The following is a 13,929-nucleotide window of genomic DNA, read 5'->3' on the forward strand; positions in this document are numbered from 1 at the left end:
AATAGTTCCCACTTAAGTGGATGCAACCCTACCTTGTTTACCTTGTTTTTATCAGTGTGTCATTAAAAATAATAGTAGTTTGATATGTTGTCATACACGAGAGAAAAAAATGAGAGCTGAATTCACAAAGAATGCAGCTGATAGTACTTCATTTGGACCTGCAATTTGCTCCATCTTAACATCCTATTTGCAAAGGATATAGTGCTAATGATATATCAGTGCAAATACGCCCACAAAGTTTGACAGCAGAGTGCAGTTTGCACCTGTTTTCCCCCTGATTGACAAAAATGACAAAATATAAATCCTGGCTTTTGTGCCAAGAATACCATGGTAGAACAATGACAGGAAGATTAAGATGAAGAAGTAGTGTGCATATCACTGCTGGTCAGTAGACAGACATTGGATATTGAGTGGGGTGCATCCGTAATTCAGGACGACATGTCTTGTACATATTTGTGTGTTCTCCCACAATGCTCAGATGTTGCAGGTAGCAATATGTCTCCTTGCTCAAAAGAGGCTTCCACAAACGAGCGCAAATTTTACAAAAGCTTTCTATTGACGTTATATGCTTCACTCAAACTGTGTGTGTCTGTTAGCACTGGTGTTAGTGAATTAGACTTTATCAATGAGGCTCATTTGCATTGAGGTGAGCAATTCCTCCACAAAATATATGCATATTACCTCATTTAAATAGGCTCAAATACCACCGGCGCACCAAGATGCATTTTGCTTGGCATTGTAGTTGGTGCAGCATTTCACCATCTACGCATGCTTTGTGAATTAGACGCGGTTTTTAGTGGTTAGTTCCACACAAATGCCATGCATTCCGGTAGTAATTTCGGCCCTGAGTCTGTAGTGCCCACTACAGAGATTAAAGTGTATGGGCCACGATTTTTACAAATTTGAATATGTTGTATTAAACAATAAAATAACCATATTGCAATGAACGGTTTCTAGAATTTATACACATTAACCGAGTATTTCTTTGATTTAGCAGTCTGCTTTGAAAATCTTCCGGGCCGGGCGAAATAGCGAAGAAGGCGGATATAATGTCATCGAGCCACATCTCTGACTTGCCGGCTGTGAGGTGTGCTCGTCGTAGTTTTTCTTCGGATTCATTACGTTTCTTCTTTAATTGAACAATAAAAACGAGCAACCAATACTTACCGACCAAGACTCATTGCGTTGACTCTTGTCATTGCGATATTCAGAGTCTGAAGACGACGCGACTGGGCCAGTGACGTCATGCAATGGGTCAAACGGCCAGTGGGCGGACCCAGGTCATGAAAATATTGAGTTTTTGGCACCTTGATGAAGTCACTTTAGACTTACCGTTTTGCCATAACTGACATTTGTGGAAAGCTGACTTTCTGATAAAGCATAAGAATTGAGAAGAATGGGAACATTGTAATGAGTCATCATAGTAGTTTACATAAATCATTCTTCATTTCAAAGTTTCTTTTTAAGAGTCTAAGGCAAATTCCATGTGACAAGTTTTCCTCCACCCACTTTATTTTCTTCTTTCTTTCTATTCTTTATTTTATGTTGAAATAGATTTTTAGACCTGGGGGAGAGCTACTGTAGGTATACAATTGTTGATCTTTCAAGCAAATATTGGTCTACATTTCAGGGAGGTGCTGGAGCCTATCCCAGCTGACAATGGGCGAAAGGCAGAGAACGCCCCAAACTGGTCGCCAGCCAGTCGCAGGGCTCACACATAGACACCGTCACTGAGCGGGAACAATCCCACGCTGCCCGCGTACAACTCAGGCGTATGTACCACAACACCATCAGTGACCTTGGTCTACATTTGTTTTGTGTAAATATATGGGTGCTGTAACACCCACAGTCTCTGAACGGCCCTCAGAGTGACCATGAAGTCAAAGTAAAATGTAAAATATGCGGTGCTTTTATTTAGAAAGTTGTGGTTTTATTTTATGTGCACACTGGTGGACGCTAGTTAAAGTACGGTAGCGGGCTAGAGCTATGAATTATGTCTGCAGTGTTGCCAACTTAACGACGTTTTCGCTATTTTGTGAATTTTTTTCTTACCTCTCCAGCAACTGAGAAAATTAAAAAGCACCAGGGGACCCCGGCAATTGGATTTTACAAAGACATGCTAGGACTCAAGGAGACACAAACTCCTGATAAGGAGCCACTCTTAGTTACCTGAACTCCCTCTCCAGACATCGGATGTGGATTCGAACGGCCTTAAAAATGACTTTTTGGAGCAGGGGGCCAGCCCAACGAACATTGACAATGCTGGATGAAGACCGACCCCAAGAGGTCGACATGGGAACTGCAGCATTAAACTTCCTATGCTTTTGATCAATCAAAATGACCTTGAAATGAAACATATTTGAATGTATGTTTGTGTATTGCTTACTGTGTGAATACTGATAACTTTGCATTGATGAATCTGCTTCTTTTTGGTAATAATCATTTTCCTGGTCCGGTTTATGAGTGTAGATATAGGCTTAAACTCACTCCTAAACTTTGGGCGCAGTCACAACGAGATGGTTCCAGCTGAAGTATGAAAATTGATGCCAGTTATGAATTGTGAAATGCACAAAGGTTTTAAACAGGACAATTTAATAGACTCAAATCTAACTTTATTGTCATGAATTGAGGCTCACCTGAAACCTGAGCTGGAGGGGGGGCGGACACCTCACCCCTTTTTCTTAAGGAGATAAAAAGGCCTGGCCTTTGTCTCTCACTCTCTCTTTCTCTCTCCAGAAAAAACTCTCAACTTCACCTCTCAGACCCTCTCCAAAACACAAGATCCTCCTCTCAAAAGAAACTCTCAAACTCTCTCTTTCACTTCTCAATTTTTTTGATCTTTTGATCAAAGGATACTGTTGCAGCAGCCTATGGGACAACTTGACCTCTTTCCTTAATAGACTGGACCTTTTCAAACCAGACCGTCTCCACCCAAATCTCACAGGATGTCATCTGTTATCCCTGAACATTGAACTCACTCTCCGCTCCTACTATGTATTTTCACAATAACGGTCAGGACATCTACAGTAATGTAATGTGTAATGCTGATGTAGAAATGAACAAAGTTGAAAACAACAATGATGATCCATTTTTATTATTATTATTATTATTTATTCATGCTCATGGAAGTACAGTATGTGGTGTGGAGAGAAAATTCACTACCTACTGCTGTTTTGCATTCTGACATGCTTTCTTCTGAGATGGTGTTGTAATGAGTTTAAACATTCTTTCCTAGCCAGCCGTATTAATGACACAGTGTTTGCTCTGAGTAATAGTACTCATGACCTTAGGGGTGGGGGAAATGGGCAAAAGAAAAATATCGATCTTTTTTCCAAAAACTCGATAACGATAATTTGACGATATTCTACAAAAAATATTTTAAATTTGCACTTGCTTCACAGACCAATTGTGGATAGACAGCGTTTGTGAACATCTCTTTTAAATTGCTAAATACAGCTTCTGCAAAACATAATGATATTCTATGACAATATTTAACAATAAAGAACAAAAAATTATGTGTAGACTTAACATAGATTTTTGGGAATATTTATGTAATTTAAATGTTTCTGCCGTTATTCCATAATGATGTGACATTGCAGTAAGTACTGGTGTACCACTGCCAACTACTACAGTAATCACAAGGGGAAATTTATTTGATATGTAGCGTGTGTCGGAAGTGTCACCCAGCAAGGGAAAAAAAAGGTTGTCATGACAACATCCATTCTCCTACATTGGCCACTGTATTCAGAATAAAGTTCATTCATTCATTCATTATCCATACCGCTTATCCTCACAAGGGTCGCGGGCGTGCTGGAGCCTATCCCAGCTGTCTTCGGGCAGTAGGCGGGGGACACCCTGAATTGGTTGCCAGCCAATCGCAGGGCACACAGAGACAAACATCTACACTCACAATCACACCTAGGGGCAATTTAGAGAGTCCAATCAACTTACCATGCATGTATTTGGAATGTGGGAGGAAACTGGAGTACCCGGAGGAAACCCACGCAGGCACGGGGAGAACATGCAAACTCCACACAGGGAGGCCAGAGCCGGGATCGAACCCACGACCTCTGAACTGTGAGGCGGACTAGCTAACCAGTCCACCACCGTGCCCAGAATAAAGTTGAATAACAAAACTGCAATTTACCGAAAAGTGCATTCTCTCACTCATCACTGTGATATGTAGACTTGTAACTTTATTCATGTTTGAGTGTATCCTGGCGTCACACTGATCAGCCGTAGTTTGTGCAACATGCTTTGGGAATACAGGCTAGTTATGAATGATGCGGACTACAACCGTGTAAACTGAATGTTAACCAATCATCCAGGATGTCGCGTTTGACTTGCTCGCTAAAGTACTGAGTGTGTGTGTGCGTGAGTGCGTGCGTGCAGTTATATTTGTTGTTTCAAATTGGTGACTGTTTCCTGAGTGTGTGTTTAGGCTTGTGTTTAGCGTGCTTGCGCGGTCGCCAAGTTTTCCTTGTAATCCAATTGCTATTCACGGTGACCGTTTTGGCACATCTAACAATGTTATTCCCACCGACGTCAGTCTTGTCAACTCCAAATCATTTACAGACTACGGACGACGTGGACTCGCGCCTCGCTATGAACCCCCGCTCGACACTCCTTCATATTTGAAACAGCTCAGCTGCAATGCGGACAGAGTCACGTGACCGGGTGACCGAATGATTATCACTTCCTCCTCCACTGCCGTTAATGCACACTGATTTTCAGCATTACTCGATTACAAAACTCAATAATGTCAAATTACACATCGTGAATGCAAGATTGACGATGATATCGATAACGATATATATCGCCCACCCCTACTTGGCTCATGGCCATCGTCCTGACCACAATCAAACCTATAGCAGCCACAATATTAGTTATTCTACCACTGCTGCGTTCTCTGAGCTACAGCCTCTGGCAACTGATTCCTTTCCTTCTTATAGTGGTTGGATTGATACTCACAAAAGATTACAATGGTGTTCTGGTAAATGTGCTCAACTCCGTAGCACCAATAAAACTGATTCTTGTGATATTTGGAGACAGTTGAAAAAGCGTTTTGGGCTATTTGGCCCATCCGTGTTCACGCCTTTACTGAGGAATTGTAATTTTTTACCTTCAACCACTGATGTGGCTTTCAGAATGTGGCATGATAAAGGACTTCGGACGATTATGGATCTTTATGAGAATGATTGTTTTTTGTCTTTTGCCGACCTTTCATCTAAATTTGATCTGCCGAATTCGAATTTTTTCCATTATCTCCAGACTAGGAATTTTGCCAAAAAACAGTTTCCTCACTTTCCCAATAGACCTCCTGAAACTTCTTTGGATACTTTACTTGGAACTAAACCTCAACAGAGTAGACCCATTTCGGTGTTAAATACTCGACAACATACTTTTGAAGTCGATTTGTGCTCTTAAAAGGAGTTGGGAAGATGAACTGCAGATGGCATTATCTGAGCAACAATGGGATCTAGTTTTGAAATTGATCCATTCATCCTTTGTGTCCGTCATGCCTTGATCCAGTGTAAAATATTTTATAAAATGCATTATACCAATGCAATCCTATCTAAAATGTATCCAACAGTTAAAGATGCGTGCAATAGATGTGGGCATTCACCGGCAAATCATGTTCACATGTTTTGGGATTGCCCTCAATTGAATATGTTTTGGCGGGAGATTTTTGATACACTCAGCAAAGTATATGGCCAGACTGTTCCTCCTAACTCACTTTTGGCCATCTTTGGTGTGCCTCCTGACGCAAACTTAACCGGTCCACTCAAACAGGCCATGGCTTTTACTACTATGTTGGCTCGGCGGCTCACTCTACTAAGGTGGAAGCTTCCCCGCACCCCCATTCCACAATTTGTGGATAGAGGAGGTGCTTTTCAACTTGAGATTGGAAAAATTCTCACTGAAAGGCTCTATCGATAAATTTAAAAAGAATTGGCAACCATTTTTGTTACTGGTTGATGCTATCACACTGCTTCCTGAGGCAGAGCAGGTGTAGGTCTTTGTTTTCTCTTTTTTTTAAATTTTATTTTCTTTTTTATTTATTTATCTATTTTCTTTTTCTCCCCCTTGTGTGTTTATGTATGCTCTTGGGTGTGTTGATGTTTGTGCGCGGCGACTGATTCGCTGCAATTTCTAGTTCGGGCTTGGAGGTGGGTGGATTGAGGCAGGGGGGAGAGAGGTCTGGGTATATGACATACAATTGTATCATAATCGAACTGGTGATGTCTACTTTGGTATGTCTTGGTTGAAAACCAATAAAGAAAGTTTGAAAAAAAAAAAAAAGTGATTCTTTACGGAGAAAAATCATAATAAGAAACTGCACAATAACCCTCCAAAATGTGAATGTTTTTGCCATGCCTGATGAGTGTACAAAGTTTCACGGGTTTTCGCCTAGGTTTAGGCTCAAAAACAGCACAATTTTCTTTGCAAATGTGGCGTCGCCACGGCAACAGCGTGCAACGAAATAAAAAGCTTTCAACAACTTTTCATCTTAATCGTGTTTTCGATGAAACACCCACAGTTTGGAAAGGATTGGAAAAAATCTCTAGGAGTAGGAAATTTGACCTCTAGAAAAGGCCAAAAATGGCGCCCAATTCTAAACTAGTCAAAATGGTGGACTTCCTGTTAAATTTAGCATATGGTTCCAGAAGACAATTTTTGTAGTTCTTGGGCTGTTACATCCATCCATCCATTATCGATACTGCTTATCCTCACAAGGGTCGCGGGGCGTGCTGGAGCCTATACCAGCTGTCTTCGGGCAGTAGGCGGGGGACACCCTGAATTGGTTGCCAGCCAATCGCGGAGAAAACCCGGAGAAAACCCACGCAGGAAAGTAGAGAACATGCAAACTCCACACAGGGAGGCCGGAGCCAGGATCGAACCCACAACCTCTGAACTGTGAGGCGGACGCGCTAACCAGTCGACCACCGTGCCGCTCGGGCTGTTACAATTTAGAGAGTCCAATCACCTTACCATGAATGTTTTTGGAATGTGGGAGGAAACGAGAGTACCCGGAGAAAACCCACACAGGCATGGAGAGAACATGCAAACTCCACACAGGGAGGCCGGAGCCGGGATCGAACCCACGACCTCTGAACTGTGAGGCGGACGTGCTAACCAGTCAACCACCGTGCCGCCTGGGCTGTTACATATGTTCCTAATTTTCACAGATCTAGGTGAAATTTAGAACCAATAATGCTATGCAGCCATTTTTTGAAGAAATATGTAAAATAGTGATTTTTATGCCAGGTCTGATGTGTGTGTGAAAAGTTACATAAGTTTTCACCCAGGTTCAGACCCTTCAAAAAATGGCTGCATAGCGCCCCCTACAATTTTTTTTAACAAATATGTAAAATATTGATTTTTATGCCAGGTCTGATGTGTGTGTGCAAAGTTACATACGTTTTCACCCAGGTTCAGACCCTCAAAAAAAGCATAATTTTTCTTTGTAAACTGTGTGTCGAAATAAAAAGATTTCAATTACTTTTCATCTTACACATGTTAAGACCCATCCGTTCATCCATTATCTACCGCTTATCCGGGGTCGGGTCACGGAGGAAAGCCGCTTCAACAAAGAAGCCCAGACTTCCCTCTTCTCAGCCACTACTTCCAACTCTTCCGGAGGGATCCCAAGGCATTCCCAGGCCAGCTGCCCATGGGATATGCACAGAACACCTCACCAGAGAGACGTCCAGAAGGCATCCTGATCAGATGATCAGCCACCTCATTTGGCTCCACGTCGAGGAGCAGTACCTCAACTCTGAGTCCAGTATGACTGAGTTTCTCATCCTATCTCTAAGGGAGAGCCTGGACACCCTGTGGAGGAAACTCATTTCTGACGCTTGTACCCAGGAACCTTTTGTTTTGGTCTTTTGATCGACCGATAAATTGAGAGCTTCGCCTTAAGAATCAGCTGCTTCTTCACTACGACAAAAATCACAGCAGATACTGCACCGATCCACCTGTCGAAGTCACACTCCATCCTTCCCACACTCGTGAACAAGACCCCAAGATACTTGAACTCCTCCACTTGGTACAAGATCTCATCCTTGACCTGGAGAGGGCACTCCATCCTTTTCCGACTGACGACCATGGTCTCCAATTTGGAGGTGCTGATTTTCATCCCAACCGCTTCATACTCGGCCCCGAATGGCTCCAGTGAGAGTTGGAGATCATGGCTTGAAGAAGCCAACAGTACTACATCATCTGCAAAAAGCAGAGATGCAATACTCAAGCTACTAAACCTCAATGCCTCAGCTGTACCTAGAAATTCTGTCCATAAAGGTTATGAACCGAATCTGTAACAAAGTGCAGTCTGGGCGGAGTCCAATCCTCACTGGAAACGAATCTGACCTACTGTCGGCAATGTGGACCAAACCCTGACATAGGTGGTACATGGACCGAACAGCCCGTATTAGGGGGGATACTCCAGATGTACTCGCCACAGAGGGAGACAGTCCAACACCTTATCCAAGTCCACAAAACACATGTAGACTCATTGGGCAAACTCCCATGCACCATTGAGGACCCTTCTGAGGATGTAGACCTGGTCTACTGTTGCACGGCCAGGAAAACGACATTACTTCTCCTGAACCCGAGATTTGACTTTCCGACAAACAACCCACAATTAAAGGTCATTTTAAATATTAAATGTAAATATATTACACTAAGTATAATACCAGAAGGGGACATTCAACAAAGGCCAAGGTAAATTGACAGAATAAAATAGAAATTATGCGGCAGGTTTGGCAGAGGGGTGATTCAGTCTGGCTCTGGGCTGTCCACTGCTTGTATTGTATTGCTGTATGTCAGTCTTTCACAATTCATCAACTGAGCATGACCGTAAAAGCGATCCATCATGCCTGACATACTCCCATCACATTTGAGAGATGAGGTCCCAGCATTTGAATTCCTTTTGCCCCGTCACCGGCCCAGCTATACAATAGGCAGTCCAGTCCACCATATTGACCATTACAGTTCATTTCATAACAGCCTCCAGACTTCATAAAACATTAAATATTTTTGCAATTATTTTCTTTGTATTTAATGTACCCTTTATGTTGGTCTGTTTCTGTCTAAAATAGAAGCGCCGAGCTTTGTTTATACAGACTTGAGCATGCAACAAATCAATGGCCAGATCAATAGATTGTTAGCGCCTCCCTCGTCCGCAGCATCATGTAAAAATTTTGAACTCCTCCCTTGAATCTGGCATTGTACCATCCAGCTTTAAAACATTCTCAATCACCCCATCCTTATAAAAAACGGTTATAGTTCTAGAAAATCCACAACTAGTCTGCTTTCAAATCTTTGATTCCTTGGCAAGATCTCAGAAAGAGCAGTTGCCAACCAATTTCATTTAGTTATATCCAACCCTTTTAATTTGGCTCAAACCTCGCCGTGGCACTGTGACATTACTCATCAAAATCCAGAGCTGGGCATCACCTAACCGCCACTGCGTTCCGTTCTACATATTTAATCAACCCACGTGGTCCTGGTCCATCCCTCGTCGCCAATTGGTGTAGAGAACGGAATTTTCACGTCACACGCAGGCGCCGCACGAGCACATACCGCCAATCAAAGAAAAAATATCAAACAAAAACAACAGAGTCACACACACACACACACAGCGTGGTGATCTGTGAAATAAAAACAATATGGGGCGCATGTCCTTGCGTCTGTAGGACCGCAATGTACAAAAAACAGGGGGGTTTTTTCCCCCGCGTGCTAGGAGTGCGGCACCTGTGTATGACATGGTGCAGGTTAAGTCCGTTCTCGACGTAATTTGACTGACCCTCGGACCGAGTGGGACCACGTATGTCGTTTACATATGCAGACGGGAACTCTGCGGTGATTAGGCACTGCCCAGCTCTGTCAAATTCACCAAAGACTGCTCCATCGGTGCCAACTTAAGTCTTACTGTATCAGCATCCTCATTATCCTAACGTTTCTGTTGCTTTGACACCATCTCCCATCCCATTTGCCTCAAGTGCTTCTCTTAGGAACACATCCTCACTGGTACAGCTCTTTCCTGGTTCAACTCATATTGTACCAGTTCAACTGAGAACAGGTTGTCAAGACGCATAGTTCCAGAAACATTCCTGCTAGCCAATCCTGCTTATAGATAGATAGATAGATAAAATTAAAAACAAGCAAAAACAGCACAGACCAATGGTTTTGTTGTGTTTTCATGCTGGTCTTGCTGGTGTCCCTAGTCTAGAATGGCTAGAAGAATACCCCACTGGCATAATACCCTGGCCACAGGAAGAGATGCAAGCCACTAATATCAAGACAAGAAAGCTCCTTACAATGCACATAGGGTTCCACCCCAAGTCCAGCATCCTGAGGTTGTACACAAAGCGCAAATAGGCGGTGGCTGTGGACTTGTGAGCACCATTGGCACTATCCAGGAGAAAACACCAGGCCTCAATATGATGGACCACCAGGGAAGACCTGCTTAATGAATGCCTCAGGCAATAAAAGCTCAGTAAGTAGAAGGAACCAGTGAACTGTCATGGAAAGACAACCCCCCACCCCACCACAAAAAAAACATTCTAATATCTTCTTACCTTGTTATTGTATTTATTGAAATTTGTGTGTTTTGTTGTTTCCGCACATTGGAGCTTTTGATTCATTTTCTTTGTGACTTGGCACAATGACAATAAGGCAATTCTGATTCTGTTGGTCATGGACCCAGAATGTTGCAGGATACACACATGGGTGGGTCATGGTCCTGCAAATTGAGTCCAAGAATATGTTGGGGGCAACAGTTCAAGGCGAGGGATTTGATGGCAGTAGGTTGTCCAGGCTTCTGCTCCATAAAGCAGAGTTAAAACACATTGCTTGGTAGACTGCAGCTCTCGTTTCCTTTTGTAGATTGTATTTCTCAAACACACGGGAGTGCGGTACACGCAAGGCAGAAGCAAACCAGCTTTATAACTGCAGAACTGCTCAGTTACCTTTAGTGTAGTGAGCCGTTTAGTGTTACTATACAATACAATACAATACAATTTATATATCGCATTTCATAACAGATAGAGCTGTAACAAAGTTACATAGTGACCAATACAAGTTGAAATACAGCTGAGGAATGAGTGAGGAGCTGCTGGATGTTGACAAGATAATTCTTCATCTTTGTCAGAGGAGGAGAGTCAGATGTTAAACAAGGGCCTACCAAGGCGCAACTGGACTGAAACACCACTATCCTCCTTTATGGATCGGTGGCTGCTGTCAGGAAAAGGTTGAATATCACTGGGGTCAGTTCACAAACCTTGCTTCAATCCACCCTTCACAAGTAATGAGGGAGACTGCTCTCTGCGTACTGTTTTGCATTAGTCTGTTCCTGAGCTTCTGAGAGACTTTGTTTCTTTTTGTTCTGACGCTCACGTCACATCTTCTTTGTTTTGTGGAACTTGCCTCAGTACTGTATGTATGTCTTGATTTGTTGTGTATGTTTTACAAATATTTACATTTCAAATGTAACTGTCCATTGTGCCACGGAAAGAATATTGACTCAAGTAACTACCTAAACCATAATATAAAAAATACTCTGGGTGACCGAATTGTATATACGGTCAGACCATATTCTACTTCTTTACCTGAATCCTAATTTTTTTTTCAGGTTGTTTTTGTTTTCTGTTTAGATGTCAGACAAGATGAGCGATGATGTCTCATCATCAGCTTTGGCATCATTGCCTTACTCCATCTTCCTGCCGGCAGTCGATTTGCAGCCACCGAAGTGTGAAGCTCTATAATGATGGGTTATTGACCCGTTTGCTGTTTGGCAAAGAGGGTAGAAGCAGGAAAGGATTGTTCCTGTTTTCCTGGCTTTCATTCCTAGTGTGGACATCCATGGAGCATGTAAATCTGGGTCTCTGCAACAGACATAGTATTTTTCTCTGGGACTTAATATCATGGTACAACCTCAATCTGACAATTACAATTTTTAACCTCTACTGCTTTCTCAGCATACCTGACATGAACTGTATGAAGTCAGTCAAATCAAGTCAGTAATCTCTTATTTCAAGAGTGTCACAGTCAGAGGAAAGACCTTTTTTTGTGAGCCCTCTTTGTCCTTGACAAATGCCTGGAGAATAAATGTCCTATCAAGACATTTCCTGTACTTCCTGTACTACTAAGTAGACCAGCCCCAGCTAGTTATTCAAGCCTGCATTTATTCTGTGTATATAAACACAGCAACCTCAATGTAGGTATCAGTATCGTCTAAAAATATCGTAAGGTAAATTGTTGAATTAATTGAGTATACCATGGACACTCTAAATTGCCCCTAGGTGTGATTGTGAGTGCGAATGTTTGTTTGTGTGCCCTGCGATTGGCTGGCAACCAGTTCAGGGTGTGCCCCGCCTAATGCCCAAAGGCAGCTGGGATAGGCTCCAGCACCCTTTTGAGGATAACGGATTGGTTAATGGATGGATGGATGGAGTATACCATGGTTTTGTCGTTAAGATTTAATGTACTGTATTTTTATTTTACTTTTTCATGTTTCTGAGACAACAAAACCTTACAAAAATCAATAAGAACAACCAACTTTTTTCTTAGTCCTGCAAGTAGGAAAAAATTGAGTAGTTTTCAAACCTTCATCACACGCACACACACACCCCTACACACACACACACTTTAATCTCATTTTATAGCTTGGCATCATGACATCAAATTCCAACGTTTTTATTTTCATCATAATATGCCAGATTTATTCTTGTAAAATATAATTGTAAGTATATTTTTCAATTTTACAATGATTTTCACATACTTTTCAGCCTATATTCAACTAAATACACCCCAAAAACGATATTTAATGTCCAACCTCATAAACTATCATTTTCTTATGCAAATATTCACTGATTTTGATTCACTCATTTAAACTGATACCACTAGCACATTCCAAAAAGCTGAGACAGGGACATGTTTACCAATGTGTTACAATACCTTCCCTTTTAAAAATACTCAATAAGCCTTTGGGAACTAGCATACTAATTGTTGAAGCTTTGTATGTGGAATTCTTTCCCATTCTTGTTTGATTTACAACTTGAGTTGCTAAAGTCTGGGGTCTCCATTGTTATGTTTTGTGCTTCACATTGCACCACACATTTTCATTGGGAGACTGGTATGGACTGCGAGCAGGCCAATCTAGTACTAACACTCGTTTAATATGAAGCCACACTCTTGTAACAGGTGCAGAATGTGGTTTGGCATTTTTCTTGCTGAAATAAACAGGGGCGTCCTTGAAAAAGACATTGCTTGGCAGCATCTGTTGCTCCAAAACCTCTATATACCTTTCAGCATTAATGGTGCCTTCGCAGATGTGCATATTACCCATGCCATGGTCACTGACCCCCCCATACCATTACAGATGCTGGCTTTTGAACTTTGTGCTGATGGCAATCCGGATGTCCTTTTCCTCTCCGGCCAGGAGGACGTCTATGATTGCCCAAAACAATTTGAAATGTGGACTTCTCAGACCACAGCACACTTTTCACACAGTTTATCTCAGATGAGGACAGGTGTTTGTGTGTTGTTGATGTATAGCTTTCGTGGCTTTGCAATATATACTTTACACAGAGCTGCCAAATGTTATGAATTGTGTGTATTTGGTTACGCAACTCACTGAACGCCAACCATTATGGCCGAAACGCTCATAGGTCTGGATATTAAAAAAATCCACTGTCCGACCATAGCACCAATGCTGTCGGGCCACCAAGCCGCTGGCGCTTACACATTTCATAAAGAAACATGATGAAATGAACACTACTTTATTGAAAAAAAAAAAAAATAAATAAACTGCACATCATCATACATTGTACTGTCACCCAACATCACCGCTTTCCGCTGTGTGAATGGGGGATTGCTTTGTGGATACTATTTTGTGCTGCCCCAGCTCCCTGCAAGTTTCGG

The 13,929-nt window shown here is 42.2% G+C and overlaps 1 protein-coding gene across 3 annotated transcripts in view; it reads left to right on the plus strand.

The window, feature by feature from the left end:
• Positions 1-13,929, plus strand: part of ntm (neurotrimin) — a 256,256-nt gene that overhangs the window by 44,447 nt on the left and 197,880 nt on the right. The window lies entirely within an intron of this gene.

This window comes from Filicampus tigris, chromosome 17 (assembly GCF_054856515.1).
Source record: "Filicampus tigris isolate MCC_2025a chromosome 17, RoL_Ftig_1.0, whole genome shotgun sequence".
In the NCBI taxonomy this organism is placed as follows: Eukaryota; Metazoa; Chordata; class Actinopteri; order Syngnathiformes; family Syngnathidae; genus Filicampus; species Filicampus tigris.